The sequence below is a fragment of the Falco naumanni genome, chromosome 5 (genome assembly GCF_017639655.2).
Source record: "Falco naumanni isolate bFalNau1 chromosome 5, bFalNau1.pat, whole genome shotgun sequence".
In the NCBI taxonomy this organism is placed as follows: Eukaryota; Metazoa; Chordata; class Aves; order Falconiformes; family Falconidae; genus Falco; species Falco naumanni.
This window is the reverse complement of record NC_054058.1, coordinates 63,730,970-63,749,388: the sequence shown is the minus strand read 5'-3', so window position 1 is coordinate 63,749,388 and position 18,419 is coordinate 63,730,970. Positions and strand designations below refer to the sequence as shown.

Genomic DNA, 18,419 nt, shown 5'->3' with positions numbered 1-18,419 from the left:
CCCTTGCAGACACACACAGCCTGTTTGCAGGCGCTGTGCAAGCAAGACGACCGAAGATTCGCCAGGATTAACACTCTGGGAATATTCCATGTGAAGAATACAGGAATACACCTAGGAAGAGATTTCTTGAAGAGTTCCAGTAGTGGCTATCTAAGGTAATATTTGCAAAATCTAAAGGGTTTCCCTTTGTCCTTCCTTCCTACACCCCATCCAAAAAAACCTTGCAAAGGCATTAGGGAGCATAAAATTACTTTGCGATATTTAAGAGACATTCTTAATACTGCTGCTTCAGCCACCAACCAAACAAAACTTTCCTTTCATCATAAACATACCACTCGTCTCATAACTGTAATAACCTGCACTTGCAGCCAGGGACCAGTAACACTTCTTGTGTGTTGCAAGAACAATCCTCTCTGAATTAAATGCTGCCAATCCTGCGTTTTCAGTTTGCAGCGAATTAACAATAAAAGTATCAGGAAGTCCTACGTTTCTGAAATGACTTACTAAAAATATCTTATGCCGCCAGAGAGAACAGCAACAAGGACTTGCTCATGGGTTTACAGTAACGTACTTTCCCCAACACAAAAAGTGCTGGCGATACCAACAGTACAGAGAGATGTTCACCTTTGTATATGCAGATTATTAAAACAAAACCCCATTATAGACTAAATTTTGGCTGCAAATATGCCGATGTCTGTTGGAAGAAGCCCTCCTGTGGAGAGCGCTGTGATTTTTACCTGTGTAACCCAGATCTGAATATATAACCCCACTACTCTACCAAAAAAAAAAAAAATGTTACTGGAAAAGGAGCTCACTGAGATCAACCGAACATGCCCATAAGGCAGCTGTATATACATTTAAAAGTAGTCAAAATAATAATTATGATAAAAATATAAACGCCTGTTCTGATAAAATGAAAGCACTATTAAAAGGAAAGAGACACACAAAGAATTACCTTCATTCCTGCTGAAAAATACGTAGTCAGAACAGGACAAACTGCATGCTTCGAGCCGTTAATAAGAAGAGCAAGCGAATGAATAGCTTTCGGATGAATCCAAATAGTTTTTGTTTCTCTGCTGCAGTTTCACCACTCCCACAGGGTAATTTCTATGTTCACTTTATAACGAAAGCAAAGTACAGGTCAGAATAAGAAAGGGAGGAGACCAAAAAACCTCTACTATATTAGTCAAAGTTTGTCATTCTTGCTGTCTTGTTTTCAAATGGGGGAAACGGGGCTGGTGTGACAAAAGGGTAGGTTTAGATGGGGTGTTCTGCTTATGCTTAATAAACCAAAAGCTCGGTTCATCTGCATTTTATACGATCAGATTGGTAAAAGCAGGAAGCAAGAGTGCATGATTTATGGAAAGATTATCACATGACTAAGAAGCACAGAACAAGAAGAGCCAAATTCAGCTTTCATTTACATCGATGTGAATCTCTTGTAACTTTGTTGCCTTTGATAGATATAGTGTTCAAAATGGAATAAAAATATTTGATCTCCATCAAAAAGACATAAAGCCGTTTTAAAATCAGAATTTAACCCACGCTTTTCAAACAGAGTAGTTGTTTCAGGTCTGTTCAATGCAGAATTTCTGTACTGGACAAGAACCACAAAATTTACCTGTAGGGTATTTTAAAATACATTTCTGCCACCTCTCCTCTACCATGCTGTCTCCAAACAATCCAGCTACCTGCTGCTGATCAGCACACTCTTGTACACTTACAGACTCCTATGAACATTTAAAAATTTACTGTAAAAACTTAAAAGGCAGGACAGTCTGCAAATGCACTGGAAGCACTCTTTCATTAAATTCCTTTATGAAATGCAAGCATATACTCACTTTATTATTTGGGGAACAAAATAAGGGGATGTAACATCCAGCAAGGCACGTACATTTTTGTTCAAATGAAAATGAGAAATGATAATGCTCTGGTTTTTGCTCCGTTGCCAGCAATTAAGTCTACATTTCCATGAAAAGCTGATAGATTAGATGAGCTACAGGCCATTCCCCCCACCCACCCCCAACACATGGACTTTTATACTTAGAGGGGAAGGTGTCAGAGGTGAAAGGAAAAGTAAAGGTGAACATTTACTAGGATGCTACCTGTAGTGCTAAGGAAAAATAGAAAGTAACAAAGGGTTAAGAAACTAAGAGCAAACATCAAGGAAGACAGCAAAACAGAGTTATCCTAGCAGAGGCAGTGTTTTTTTCAGCAACGGCCTCAAAGCACTGCTGTCCCTTGAGCAGCTTGTTCAGATGACAAAAGGTTAAAAGCACCGAGGAAAACCTGAATCATCTGACCTAAAAATGGAAAAGAGAGGAAAAAAAACACCAAACAAAAAAACCATGACTCTGGTACAAGCTCACTTTTAATATGATGCCCTCTTTTAAATACTGAAGGGCTCTACTCCCTTTTAACAAACACTTGGTAACACACACACGTGATGTGTGCAGACAGTAAAATGAATTGCCATTATGGTTCTATTAGGCTGAATTCAGGAACCTCATCTGTATTTCACTCTGTAGAAGCAAACTATGAATCAACTGGGTGAATTTTATACATTTTTTTGGTGATATTGTTTCAGTACAATCTAACTTCATTGTTATGTTTAAAAATAACCTGCAGATCCAATTATGACACTAGCATCTAAATAATAAAACGTTAACTAGCCAATTATCGCAGATTTCTCTGTGTTGTCTGAAGAGCAAGGCACAGTCTGAAGAGAATACAGGGCATGCTTCACGTAAATATCTGAGCAATAATGTATGTAGTTGAAAATAGGGCTGGCGGTCCACAAAGTGCTTTTTGATAAGTCTTTAAATACCAGCCCCTCAGGTATTTTCCTGTACTTCAAAACTGTCAGATCTGTCTCCAGCATGTGTACCAGCAACCCCAAGAAAAGATTCAAAACAAGATAAAAATAATTGAAGAAAAAAAAAAAGGTAACTGATTATCATACTGTCCAGGAAGTGGTTCTGTTTGAAAAATCCTGCACAAAAGTGAGTGCTGATTTATAAACCTGTCCTCACTGGAGTAACTCAAGCATCCTTAACCATGTGCAGCAAACACAATATAGCACTCACGTATACAAAACACCTTCTGGGAGACTGCATTCATGCAATAGTGACTAGATGACTGGTGAGTTAGCTGCTATCAGGATTACGTTTATCTTACTCAGCTACAGGTGCCAAAATTTACAGACTTACTTGAAACTATATTCTTGAGGAGCTGTCAAAAAGAGGCAAGTACCACTGGTGAACCTTGTTAAATTCCTTAGGAATAAAAATTTACATGAACATCTGAGAGGGAAGCAGCTTTGCAGGTCAGCATGACAGTTGAAGCAAACTTCTGAACTCCCTTAGGCAAAAGCTACTTTCTCCAACTGGAATGCAGTTTCCCAAAAAGAAATCTCAGCATGCAACAATCTCAAACCCGTTGCTCTCAATTCCTTTCTAATTAACTCAGGCATTACTGGTGGATTGGAGATAAAGAAGGGTAATGGAGTCACGTACTTAAATAAATGGAATTGAAGTGAGGAACTAGACAGAAAAGGTGCAAAAAGAGCATGAAGTAAAAACCTAAGAGAAACAGTTCTGAAGAACGCAAGTTGTATGCAAAGGTGCCATGCTCCTGAACAGCGTGGCTACAGATAAGTAGCACAGCAGATCTCTGCAGCATCACGTGTTACCAGCAGCAGTCAGAACACTCACTGGGGACACACAGCCTGCTCCAGGTCATCCCCGACCACCCCAGCAAAACATGGGACAAACAGCAGTGGCATACACAAGGTAACCAACCATCTCATTCCACACAAGTACACTAATGCTTGTGGGTTATTAAAAGTTTTTGATGTTTTGTTTGGGTTTGTTTCCTTTGTGGGTTTTGTTTTTGCTTCAGCACCTTTCAAACAACATATGTTTCAGGAAGCTTTGGCAAAGCTTAAACCAGAGAAAAGAAAAACAACCAACGAGTGACATGATTGCTGCTGGACTCCCGAATCCCAGTCTTCTACAATCAACTTCTTACAAATCAAAACCATTTAGAACAGGTAATAAAGATCTGAATGATCTAAACCCAAGACATTTTTAAATACATAACGTTCTTCATTCAGAGTGAAGACAACTCAAAGCTGTTTTGAGTTACAAAAGAATTAAAAGCAGCCAGGGACCTACAAGGGATTGTGCGTGTCAGTCAGGGAACCATGTATCTGACACTGCCAACTCATCTCTGTACCACAAATAAGGAATGGCAAAGATGTTCTTTGAACCGCTGCATTTGAATTCCATCATTCATTTCCTCAGGGTCCCCACCAAAAACTGCGGAAGAAAAGCAAATCTAAAAAATTCTTTCTAGGTTGACTGCACATGGGAATAGGAAAAATAAATGCATGCCTGTCTACTAGTTCATTCAAGACTTATGCCAGACAGGAGGTATTAGTCACTCTTCTGAGCACAATATTAGGATGTTGACTGCAACCAGTCAACGGCCGATGCTTGAGAATGGAGCCATCAAATTCGTTTCCTGGTCAAAATTCACAATCAACAGAGATTTCTCAGAGGGAGGGTTAAACATGGCAACAGAGGAGAAGAAAGACTTGGAAGGTGACTGGGTCTCAAAAGTTTAATTATCATTTGGTCATTCCTCCAGAGGAAAGGGAGTGTTTTTGCATGACACAGCCAGCAAAACATGCAAGAGTCACATCCTGGTAAACGGCTGCAGCTCTAGTACATCTGACCTTGGAGGCCAGCTTCATGCACAGCAGCACTGGCCAGGTGAAGATAAATGGAAGGAATGCAAAGCAAAGGAATAGGGACTGATTTCCAGGAAGGTATTATGAAAGTACTGCCCTTCTTGTGGGAGAGGGCGGCTTGTGTCTGGGTCCCCAACATGCATACCATAGGATGAGCCGAGTAGCCTTTGTCAGCCTTTTCGAAGTCCAGCAACAACCCTCATCTTCACTTAAGCGGTGCTGTCAGGCTGAAGACCACAGTTCAGCAGCATCACCAAGGGTAGGCGTACTTGCATTAACCGCCTCTCAGGCCCCAGCAAACTCCCACAGGAGCAGTGAATTAAAGATAATCTTTCTATACCCTCTACGCCACATGACTATGTGCGGTTCCTGGGAACGGAGGTACACCTGAATTGCCATTCCTTCCACACTTTCCGACCACTTCCATCTACCCTGTCCCTCTTCCCACTCAGAGGGAATAATGCAAACTAAATTAGTTTATTAAACCCTTTCTATGCATAGCACTGTTGCAAATTATATATCCATTACGGTGTCTTCAAATGAATCTGAGGATAGATTTGACTCACTTAGCAAAATCTGACTCATGCTTCTTGGGTATGGAAAAAAACAGTTGCAGAGTTGACTCCTGTAGGCTGCAACTCTTGAACCTTGCTGCAGTTCTATTTAAGCAACAGCTATGCTACCAGACTTCTAGTTCCCTATGCATCTTGAGCACTGGAGCAGAGAACAGGGAGAAAACAGTAAGCATGAAGTGAGTCAAAACAGTTACCTTTTGCTAAGGCAGGAGCACATGGCATACATGCTTCTTTGAGGAAGAAGCTAAATATGTTTTTAAAAAAGGTATGGTTTGTTTTGCTAGAGATAAGTTTCACACTCAAAGTTAGATTAAGAATTCAAGTCAATATTAGGTGTTTGCTTGGCCAGTTTAGCTTCTGGATATAAAGGCCAAACTTTCCTATTATGCAAGTTTTATAAGATTATACCTCCTTTGATTTTGAAGGAACTATTAACCTGTTGTGAGTCTGGATGGACTCCTGTGAAGTTACACTGCGTGTACACAAGCATTAAACCTGCTCAAACTAACTACATGCTGGGGAAAAGTTCCCCTCTTTACTCTTTTTACTGGTGCTCTTGGTTACTGATTGGGTTCCCCTCCGATGGGATTTACACATGCAGCTTTTACACAGTGGCTGTGCAAATACTGGGCTCCAGCAGCCAACAAAAAAACAACTCATAAAAAGTCTTCTACATTTTCCAATACATACTTCCCTAATGGACTGCATTTCATTTAAGAGCTGCTCATTCAAAATAATACAGATGATTTGTAATGTCTGTGTAATCTTCAGATCCATTCTAAGGACACACTCAAAGGCCACCACAACACGAGCTGCTTCTGAGGTTCAAAGTTACATTTGTGTTTCCTCTGAAAGCAGCAACTACTTAAAAGTACTGTTTTCCTTGAAATTATTTTCACTGAACTGAGGTGATTCATTGTAAACTCACCTCAAAATATTTCATAATGCAAAGAATCTTCCAAGGAGATATATTTTTTTATTGAAGAGAACCAAGAGAAAAAAATATGTTAAAGATCAGTCTTGTCTGTCTGAACTGCTAGACACCTGGTTCTATTGTGCCTGTGGATTTGAAGGGGTTTACATCAGATGCTGAAGAAACCCAGAAAGCATCAACATTGTTCAATAGCAGTACTGTATGTTGAGAATGCAAGTTCAGCTTCCTTCTTGCCATGTCCATGGGCCAAGAGAGGAAGAGTGATCCAAAGAAGATTCCTGGATCCAGCTTGCAAACTCACACAGAACACCTGTCATTAGACAAACCCCTTCATCAGCCTTCTAGTTACCTACAAGGGCTACTAAGAAAACACAGACTCCTCTCATGAGCACACAGACGAACAGCAAGCAGTAACAGTCATGAGCTGCAATAAGGCAAATTCTGATTAGACCCAAGAGGTAAAAAAAATTGAAAATCTTCATTATGAAAACACTGGAAGACAGGAACAGAAAGGTTATCGACTCTCTGTTCATGGAGATCTGCAATTAGTAAAGGCCCTTAGTTGCTCGACCCAACTTCCAAGTCAGTCCTACTTTGAGCAGGAGGTCAAACTGGACCACCTGAAGAGTCAAACCCAGTTTAGCACTGACATGATTTAATGAGGCAACGCAGCCTGCTTCAAACATGTGTGCTACGGCACAATGCTCTACTTGCAAGGCACCTGTGGACCAGCAGCACAGCTATGCCTGGCCTGGGCCACCCGCAGTCCTCCAGACCTGGACGTCTTCTGTCGCTTTTCCCAGGCTGTATTTCCCCACAGACTGCTACTACCTTCGCACTTTGCCCTACCAATAAAGGTGGAAGATCTGGGTCCTACACTATCTGGATTTCCTGCAGGTAAGCCATTCTAAGAAAACAGAACAACATCTGGCAGCAATCTGATCAGAAACAGCTGCTGTTACGCGAGACTTGTGGATGGGGTACATCAGGTCCCTGCCAGATAACTCACCTACCTGAACCATGACATGGAAACACGCAATCCTTCACATCAGCTGAAGAACATCTTTCCAAGAGAATTTTCTTCCACAGAAACCACTTCTCTACTCACAAAATCATCTACAGGAATTACTAAAATTAGTCAACGATTTCCCACAAGTTGCAGTCTAAAACTAGAGCTGCTGAAAAAACTCCCAAACACAATTTTCACACTGCAGAACACTGATTGCATGGAAATGTGCTGACTTCACCAAAATTCTCTATAAAAGACAACAAGATTGGCCGGCAGGCCAGTCTGTCCAGCTTCCTGCCAGGCTGCCTGCCAGCCCTAGGGTGGGTACTCCAAGCTCCCCCATTCAAAAAATAAAAATCAGATATGAGAAGGCTCCCACGGGATGGGGATTCTGCTTCCTGTAGCTCTCTAATTAAAATAAATCCTGTACAGATGCATGTATCAGGAAGGACAGGGATGCCTCCGCCATCATACAGCAAGAATGGCTTCTCAACAACAGAAAAAATTTTAAGAAAATTTGCTGTTATTTCAAAAAACAGATGCCATTGCTAACAGCACAGGAGGAAGAGAATGAGATGTTATGGCACAAACCCGCAAGAGGGAAGACAATAGCAAAGAAATCCAAACAGCAAAATGACAAATTAGATGTGAGGTATCCCCGTCTTATCCCTTCTGCAGTATGTACGCAGCTACTACATTTAATTAAAATAGATTACAGCTAGCTTGTATACATACTGCAGGGTTTTCAACACCCCTGAAGTGAAACAGTGCAACACTGGGGAGCCATCCTTCAGGAGTACACTCTGTGTTTCTAGATGTGGAATACAGATGCTCTGTGACAGTACAGTTGCAGCAAGGCCGATGGATCAATGCAGAACAAAAAGCCCAAGGAGTTCGGCTTTTATACCATCTACTTCCTCAGCTCTGTACATGGGATTCTTGCCAGGACATTGGTAACATTAACAGAGAATGCAAAGCTGCACATCAGAGTGTCAGGCTGCTTCTCAGCAAGGATGTTTCACTGGATAGCTCTTTCTCCTGAAGTGCAGTGATTTAACTCCATTGAACGAAACTATTTCTGCAAGACTTGGCTGTGGCAAGATCAATGCATTTTCCTGGTTAACCACTGCATCCACATAGTTTAATGCCTGCTTGAATTCACAACAGTAGCAGCATCACAGGGCAAGAACTCCTCTCTGCACAGAGATTCATGCTTGCTGTGCCGCACAACACCCAAGCAAACCACCCACTGCTGCTGGGTAGGAGCAGTTTGGTACGAGGACATCAGCCCTTCACATCAAGGGCCAGAATGCTGTTGAAGCACTGTGCCACAGGACCTGATGACGATGCAGAGCACATTAATAGCCCGACAGTGGGCTTTCTGGTGATACACACTACGTTTCCATCATCATCAGGCTATTTGTCAGCCACCCATCAGTGATGCCCCAAGCTCTGACTGATGTGTAAGATTAGCCAGTATTCATGTAAAGCAGTCTACAAAGTCCTGCTACACCAGGTTTTGAAACTCCAGCCTGCTAAGTCAAATGAACAAGGAAACACCTCTTGACAGACCATGCCCCTAACAGAATTAGAAATGCAAGGTATCCAACAGTAATCTGGATGGGAAGCTGTTCAGTAGATGTTTGGACAACAGAAAGCGTTAGTTAAACCCTACCTTAAGCAGCTGCAGAGTATCAGTCAATCAATACCATTTAAAAAAAAATATTTCTATTTATTCTTGTCTTTGGGAAAGCAAGAGTGAGGAGGAAAAACATTTTAAGTAAGTTCAAGTAAGATTTAAGTCCACAATAATACTAGATCAAGATTTTTAAGTGCTTTACTGATAGCAAGTAAAACATACCTATCTCTGACAGGGGAAATTAAGCAGGGAAAGGCCAAGCAACTTGTCCAAGCTTATGCAACAGATGAGAAATACTAACACAACACAGATCCCTCCCCAGGCTCCATGTCTGTGTCTTATTACCCTTTTAGTTTAAAACCCCTAAATCTTATTTCACACTGCAGCAAGTTTTCCCACATAGTTTTAAGTGTTAAGTCTTATCTCCACTGATCTTTTTTCCTGATGCAGTATTCTCACCCATTATCTTCTCCTCTATACACATACAATGTAAGAGATTTAGTATTTCAGAAGCACGAAAAGGGGAGAAAAAAAAAAAAAAGAGCAACTCTTAAATTTTAATCTAAAGGCAAATACTTTTTCACATGGGCATACTGAATACAGGTTTGAACTGGCCCCCAATCTTACAAGGAGAGAAAACACTATTTGGAAACTGTGAGAAAATTTGAAGTGCCAAGATGCTACTAAATGTATTATTTAAGATGTTCCAATTTCCTGAATTAATATGATGTATAGTGTATTTTAAGTATTTTCTGTTCAGCTGTATATACACTTCACTGCAAGCAAAGACGAAACAAATATCCAGAACACTGACAAACCCACCACATAATGTTACATTTTTGGAGGGAGCTATAAGGATGAAGGCAATTTTTAAGAGCATCCCTTTAATAACAAATTTACTTCTCTTACACATGGCATACTGTAGCATATACGCAGACAGTTTTGCACTTACAAGTAGAGCGGTGGGTGGCAGGCCTCCTGAGAATTTACATAGCTTAATACAGTAGCACCCAGAGATATCAGCTAGTTGTAAACGAGCTAGATTGGGTATCAGAAGTACTACATGTGCCATCTGCACTGTGCTTTGCTCAGACGATTGTATCTGGCTTTCCAACGACACTAAACAGCTTGGGCAGAGCCTATCACGATGGAGTGTGCAATATGGCTTGTGGTGCCTTTGTTGGCTACAGAGCTTTTGAAAACATTCTTGAGTTCTGGGCCCTGCTCTGCTCTGTATCTGTCATGGTCCCTTTATACTGTAAATGCTCTCCCTAAAGCTAATCTCCCCTGTTAAAGTTAGAGTAATGATCTCCAAAATTTCTTAAAGCAAGCTTTAATGGAATAGTTGTTTCTGCACAAGGTAGTATACATTAAGTACTTTGTTTTCAAAGTCATCTGGGTATTTGAACTCTTACATTACACTGAGGGTACCAATATACAACTAAACTCATAAGGGAGACTGGAAGTCTCTGTGATTATGTGTGACAGATATATCCACAAAGACATGAACTTCCTCTCTCCAGCCTCTGTTCCACCTTGTCCTGTCACCAGAAGGCTGATGAGAAACCAACTGCCTCAGACAAACCCAGTCTCATCTAGAGCTTGCCCCTTCCAGAAGGACTGTAAAACACTGCAGACAGTGGAAGAAATGCAGAGGACCACCCACACTGACCATCCATGTAGCGAACACCCTACTAAAAAACACAACAGCTCTTGTCCTGGAAGGCTGACAGAGCTGGTTGTCGTTTTTTGGCCTGAGCAGTGAGTCCAGTCCTCCAAGCTAGTGAGCTAAGAAGGATGTTTATTAAAGAAAGGGCATGTCTCATGACAACACAGCAGCCAGGATGAAGGGGAAAAAGGGAAGAACCATTTCTTCTACAGAAAATGAGACATACTTCTGCCATCACGGAAGAGGTGCTGAAAGACTAAAGAGGAGTGGATTTTGGATACATTCATCACATATCTATAATGGTTTCATGTTTTAAAGAAAAAACAGTTCTTTTATTTGAAGTTTTCCCCACTACCTCCATGCAAGACTCAAAGCCCAAAGCAAATTAAACTGTGTGATACAAGTATGATACATAAAACTGCAAGCTGAACCAGTGATTTCTGAGCTGGAAGTGAACAGGTAGTAAGGTGTCCATCCCTCAGAGAGTAAAAGTTAGGAGTGGCGATTTATCTCTGCATCCCATGCTTGCTTAAACACAGGTGGCACTCAATGATTAAGGCTACTCACAAACAACTGGAGTCTTTGCAAGTGAAAACGGCTTGTGATGGAACCGTTCACAGCAACATCAGCAATATTTTTTTCTAGCTAAGGGCCAGGGCTTTTAACCATATTTAACAAGCCATGTCCATGTGTTAATAAACATGTCAGTACTGTTCTGTATTCATGTGAATAACTAATGTGAAAAAGTAATGTGATAGTAGGCTATATGAAAGAGTTGCGAGTCATACATAGCCTTTTGGATATAGGCTCTCACCCCTGAGCTACAGAAGCTAGCCTCAGTTAGGGGAAAATAAAATCTAAGTGAAGTTTAACAATGATTTATTAGTCTCCAAGTTTCATATTAAGAAAATGTATTATCAATACAGAAATATTTATATAATCAAGGTGATTTTTTTTTTTACCTAGCATTTGCACAGAAAGAGGTTTAAAAAGACCAGTACCCATCCTCTACCTGATGCTCACCCCTTCCAGCACCAAGAGACAAACACAGCTGCAGCTTATACAGGTAGCAACTGTGTATTTAAGATCCTGCATTCCTCCATCATTCTGCATGCATATGTATCTGCCCGAGAGAGCTAAGCAAGACAGAGTAAGCACCACTGCCAGTCAGACACCTAACTGATCACTGAATTTACATTTTCAGTTTGCAAAATCTGTGAATTTCTAGGTAAACTTGGACCTTAGGTATCTAAAAAGATCAGAAAAAGCAAGTGCTTTTATCTTGCTTTTTGAGCAAGAAATTAAGAGGGAGAAGAGTGAGAAGAAGAAAGTTTTGCTGCTAGGCTTCTTCCAGTTTCAAGCATCACAAGTCTTCCAAGAACTGCAGTTTTGGAGCACCAGACTCACATTAACAGAGAGAGCACAGGTGAGGAAGGCAAGAACACACACTATTTTACCACTTAGCTGAGCACTGTATAAGCCAGCTCTTGTATCTATTCCAGCTTGACTCTTCCCCCCCCCCCCCCCCCCCCCCCCCAGTTGCAGAGTTGTTGTTTAAGCAGTTGTGTTACTATGGGTCCCGCTCCCTGGGGGTTCCTGTACCCTAGAATATCGTTGCAGACAGAGAATCCAAGCCTTACTGATAAACCTATCCTTGAGCCCAGCAAAGCGCCATGAGCAACACAGATCATCCCAGGACACAGGTCCTATTCATGTGGCACAGGAGTGTTCCTACAAAGTGCACATAAAAACTTCAAGTGTTAATGGTGGTGCCAGAATTCCACATATGAAACCATCGTACCACAAATACAACTCATAAAATAGAAATCTGAAAATCAGTCTTAGCACACGCCTCTCTTTGCAAGGCACACACTAAACTTACAGGTACTTTCATATCTGACAAAAATTAAAAGTGTTCTTCTAAAATCAAGTTATGTTTTTATGTTTCTAAGTCATCTAGAAGACAGCACTGTCAAATGGAGAGTTTCTTTTTGAATACCCACTGCCTGTGTTAACTAAATGCGTGTGAAGTAGCCATTACGCTGACCTCTTTGTGGTTTGTCTCCTCTTATGCCATAATGCTAGTGGACCCTTTTAGAAGAAGGGAGACACCTGAAGAAGAAAATGGCTTTCTTTATGGTTGCTGCCTGTACTTGTCTCTTCAAATCTTGCTTGTCATTCACCTCCCTCAACCGTCTGGCTGAATGGCAGTATGCTCCACGATGCCTCTTTGCTCACGCACGTGCAAGGAACAGGCTGTCTCACAAGGTCAGGTATTAGGCTTTTATTGCTCAAGAGCCCAAATATTAAGATGTATCATTGTGTCTGAAATTTTACATAGATATGGTACCCTGACTTCGAATGTACAACTGACAAACACAACTGACAAAGTGACTTTGTGACAATACATGAGTCAGGAGAACTTCCAGCTGCTGATAAAAAGCTTCTCATCATCTGGTCCATTTATCAGACCACCCTCCCTCTTCATGCAACCAACCAGCAATTCAAACAGGACTATGGGAGCAAATCCTTCTAACCAACCCTGAAAACATCTGTGTGCGTACACACAACACATACATAAAATGATGCCCAGTATTACCATTTCTTCTGTAAGACACCAACTGGAATGAATATGCTGACATGGCACAATGTGCTCTTATCGAGAGCCCACAGAGTACTAGTCTTTTACCCCACCTTTTAAGTGCAGAGGTGTGCTGGTTTTGGCTAGGACAGCGTTAGTTTCCTAGCATTCTTCTGTATCATGACAGGCAGTTATCTATGAATATGACAAAAGCTATTCTAGATCATTTTAAAGTACAAGGTTGAAAACCCTACAGTTTATGCCTTGAAGTAAAAGCATCTGATTAAAATGCACAGTTGAAATGGAAATACCTCTCTTTGGCAGGTGAGGCCAGTAAGAATACAAGGTTCCTTTTTCCAAAGCAAAGGTAAGCACAGATTTTATATACTGATCTGCTGTAAGTCTTGGGGGAACTGCAAAGCTTCTTCCTTATCCTGAGGTAGGAAAGAGGATCAAGAGTCCCAGATCCCAAAGACTGTCTATTTTAAGGAAATACCCATGGGGGAACTAAACACAGAATTTACTGCTTCCCTCAGTACAGGACAATGTAAAAGACTATTTCATTACCTGATGTCCAACTAGGAAAACATCAAAGAAAAAAACCCAGCAGTATTTCAGAACCTTACAAATGTTAAGATCAAGGGATTCTGTCTCTCCTGGTGTAACCTGGTGTTTTTACCTAGAGCTCCAATTGTGCAGTGTTTTGGCAAAAACACACCTCCCTTTTCTTCACATACATGATGTTCCAGATGAGCTACCTAATGGACTGCCTTGGAAACCCAATACGCAGAACTCCTTACAGGCTCTTGGCAGAATTCCTTTCTTACCTGCTCCCACTAAGTAATGCTCAATCTTCCAGTTGTCAGAAAGCCATGCAGGTTCTGGAGAGTGGACACACATTATATAGATCAACACACCAGGTATCACAACTTAATCATCCTTGCATGCCTGCCCATTTATTAAATTATGATCTACCTCAAGGACTGCACCACTCATTTTGGATTTGTCCCGCATGCGGTCCTGCAGTTTGAGAGGTACTCTGATGACAAACTCTAAGGAGTACAAGCTGGCACCACAAGAGTCCACATACTGAACTAGCTCACTGTTGCTACAGTTTACATATGTCATGAGAACCCAACCACCACAAATGGCACTTAAGGTATAGAAGCAAGCTCTTAATAGCTACCCTGGATGAATCTTTTCTTGCTGTACCACCCTTTATACCAAAAAGCCTACTATGCACACACCATCCCCTAGCCTCATGCACAACTGGTTAGCAAACTACAGAAGTCTTTGGTAACTTCACTAATGGTTTCAGTATGAATTTTGAGATAATTTCTTTTTTAAAAAAAAAGAAGAGTTGTATCACATCACACCACAGCTTTTGCTCTTTACCTGGTCAGGCATTTCCCAAGGTAATTTAGCATGACACTACAGTAAGAAAACTTACTGTAAATTAGCAAGAGAGAAATCAGGATAGCAGGGAGCACTGGACAACAGCAGCTTGCCAGAGCAAATATTGGTTACTTCATTAATTATCACTTCCAGCACTGACTACATGTCTTGCAGGAAAAAAGCTGACCTGGTTAAGAACTTTTCCATTTCTAACTATGATCTCTCAGAGAATGTGCTAAAGAAACAATTGTCCTACTGAATCATTTCAAGAATTTTACAGCCAAGAAGATTTATTACCATAGAACAGGTCTTGGAAACAAGACTGACTGAGGAGACTCAATAGCTATTAAATCAGTGTGGAAAACATGATGCTGAAGGAATTGCATATGCCTGACACATGTTCTACCACTTTTTTTTCCCCAAATAGTGTCTATAAAAAGCAAGTCTGTAGAATTGCTTAAACTTCTCAGACAAAAAGGACACACACAGGTGTAAATTAAAGTGATATTCATATAAGTTATAGAAAAAATATAAATAAAGCACCATAAAAAGGCTGTTTAACAACCAGAGTCATCAACGATTTCAAAACCTATGCATTAAAAACATACTCATCCCTTTGTAAGAAATCTGAGACAATTTCTAGACTTACAGAAAACCTCACGCAACCTTTTAGCGAATCCATTTGTTAGCTGGTGTGCAACCAAATTCAGAACAAACTTAGGTTTTGTTATTAAAATTGCAATGTAGATGTTGTTATCACATAGCACATGCTTTATTCAAGACAGTTAAAAGCATCCAGCTTTAACATGTGCCGTTGACTACTACAAGTGAATCAGAAATATGATCTGTAAGGCTTCCTATCTAGAAAACCGTTGAAAAACATTCTGCTTTTTTGACCAAAATGGAAAAAACTCCTGCACTAAACCATAAGCATATACAGTACTCTCAAGTAAATGGCTTTAATATATTCAAAAATACTAAATCGAAAATACAGCAGCCTTAAAGTAAGGTTAAAGCTTTTTTTTTTTTTTTTTAATACACCAACTGATATTACAGAGAATACTAACAGCCTTTGGAACCTAAAATCCATTTCCAGACCTTTTGTGTTCCTGAAGGTTGATCAGTTCTTCAAATTTTATCAGAAACAGTCTAAGAACAGACAAAGGCTTCTCCTACAAACCTCTCCTCTCCCCATCCCTGGAACATCACTGCTACAGCAGTAATAATGCAATTATGTGACATAATCTTGAACTACTTTATGCCTTGACACAGTCATGAGAAAGGGAGAGAAATGAACTACCCTAATACAACTCACCCTGAACCACATGGCTTGAAACCAGGTAACTCAAACAGCTCTACAAACTGCATACACTACATTCACAGCCAAAGAAATGAGGAAAACTAACTGCCTTTTTAATTAAATGGATGTCTTACAGAACTAGCATATAGTCTTATTGAAGAGGAAAATGATCATTCTTTGACTTACTTTTTGGACTGTCCTGGTTTGCAAGTACAACTCAGTTACTGTTTCTTCTTCTGCAATAAAAAGACAAGACAAATTCTGTTAAAGAAAAAGTATTTGCTTGAAGTGAAGTATCTCATTATATTGTTAATTAATGCTTGAAGCTTACTGTTTGCTTTTAGTCAGGACTGGAAAAATATTGCCATCGTTCATTTCTGTTTCTCTGAGTTTGACTGCCAGAATATTTCTGTTACATGAAACTGCTCTATCAAGATGAACTCGGGAGACTGCCTCATGATTTAAGCTTAACACTGAAGAGCCAGAAATAAATTCCAAATGCTATTGCAGAGTTTACCAGAGAAATTCCTTACAGCCATAGAGAAAATGAAGACATGTAAAGAAGGACTTCATTGCTCAAAGATAGCTATGGAGCATCTTGTTAGGCTGTGATGGTTCATTGCTGGTCTCCAGCACCTACTTCAGAAAGGCGATGACTTTCCCTTGCTCTCGGGTCATATCTGCTAGCCCTAAGTTTCAGGCACCCCAAGACACTTCAATGGGTGTTGCATAGGAATGGGTTGGCCGTCATGTCCTGCTCTGTGCTTTGGATTCAAATCTGTAAAGACAGAGGAAGCATGTCCATACCTTACTGGGAATTCCTTAGCATTTGTAAAGCATTTTGAAGATTAAAACAAGAAAAAGCATGCAACCAAAAGAAAAAAACCAAAAATCTACTAAGTAGAGTTATGGGAGTATTGTCCTTAAAAAGAATGCTCTAATGCTACATTCTCGATTTAGCCACAAAATTAGTAAACCTTTAGCAGAAACAGCAAGAAATTCCTCATTCCCTTATTATGCCAAGTAGTGACCTGGAAGTCACTCAAACCTCCATAAAGAACTGGTATGCTCCAGATAATGGAATAATTAAGTAACAGAGGATGTACTGGAAAATGAAGTACAGAGACATCTCATCACTCAAGGTTAAGCACTGTTCTTGTTCTGCTGAGAATGGCAAATTAAAAAAAAAAAAGAAAAAAAGAAAAAAAGAAAAAGAGATGGGAAAAAGAAGAGGACACCAGGCATAAAGAACCCTGACTCTGGCTACGGTTGCAGCCAGAAGGGGAAAACAAAGCAACAAGTAAATGTCAACATGGATTTGTCAACCTGCTTAACTTCCCTTTCCAATAAGTTTGAGAGTTGTGGGATACAGAGAAGGTGCATTAATCATCACAGTCACCCAAGCATGTTAGTTTTCATGCCATGTCACAGTTTTCTTCTAAAAAAATAAAAGGAAATATGGTTGTCTTAAACATGCCGCAGAATTGTATGGAAAAACATATGCAAAGAATAAAAATATTAATTGTTCACAACAGTGCCCACACATTGATCTTAGCATGTGGTATCCAACCTTTAGCACCAGGAAAAAAAACAATGCATTCAGAAGGAAACGGAGTATCTCATTAATTCATCAGACAACTATGCATGAGAAGAAATATTTTATGAATCTTCATCAACTGAAGTTCTAAAATCTCAATACAAAACAAATACATATATTATTAGGGGGCATGGATTCATCCAACTCTTAAAAGGGACATCATTAAACTTCAGGCTATTTAATTTAGCAAAATAACAATAGAGCTTTAAGCCGCATGTTTTTCACTAATGACCTGGCCACTGTTGTTGTTATACTTGCCTCTAAAATGCACAGCCAATATTTGTGGTTTTAAAAAAATGACATTTTTCTCAAAATGTTGTCGTGAAGGAAAAAAAAACAATCCAAAAAAATTAAACTCAGAGTACAATCAAATATACAAAGGAAAACCACACAAGTACAGATTTCATCATACTCCTCCAGATTTTAAATAGATCAACATATTTTGGAGATGGGTGTGATTTTATGCTAGCTATGCCCCTTCAAAATTGGCAACAACATTTAATTCAGTGCCGCCTTATTCCAAATTCTGAACTGCAGTTGAAAATAGATCTCACAATGGAGTCCTACAGCTGAATATACTCTACAGGAAAATGATTTCCCTTAATTTATTCCAAATTCATCTGCATGACAGTATATTGTTAGTGTATACAAAAAAATACGTATTATTCCAACAGAGGAAAAACTCTGTAACAAACAGTTAAAGAAAGTCATAACCCACCAGTGAGATGAGCTTGAAACTTAGAAGCATAAACCTGTTTTGTTTCTTTAAAAAAAAACACACACAACAAAAATCCCCAGAGCTGTTAGTACGTCAGCTAGTAATTTGTTTAGATACCATGTGATCTTAACAAAAAATAATACAAATATGGTTTCTCACATACCAAGTATCTCCTAAAAAGAGCCACATGGACAACCTGGTGTAAACTAAAAATAAGTGATGCAACACAAATCTCCAAGAAGAACTCAA

General features: G+C 39.9%; 1 long non-coding RNA gene across 7 annotated transcripts in view; it reads right to left on the bottom strand.

Annotated features, from left to right (window-relative positions):
• Positions 1-18,419, bottom strand: part of LOC121089095 — a 124,668-nt gene that overhangs the window by 44,859 nt on the left and 61,390 nt on the right. For 5 of the 7 annotated variants that reach the window (XR_005828128.1, XR_005828127.1, XR_005828130.1 and 2 more), the window contains 2 exons: positions 16,042-16,091; positions 956-1,116 (listed from right to left, as the gene is read on the bottom strand). This is a non-coding gene — a long non-coding RNA (uncharacterized LOC121089095). The remainder of the gene's footprint in view (positions 1-955; positions 1,117-16,041; positions 16,092-18,419) is intronic. The other 2 variants (XR_005828132.1, XR_005828131.1) reach the window with 1 other exon arrangement.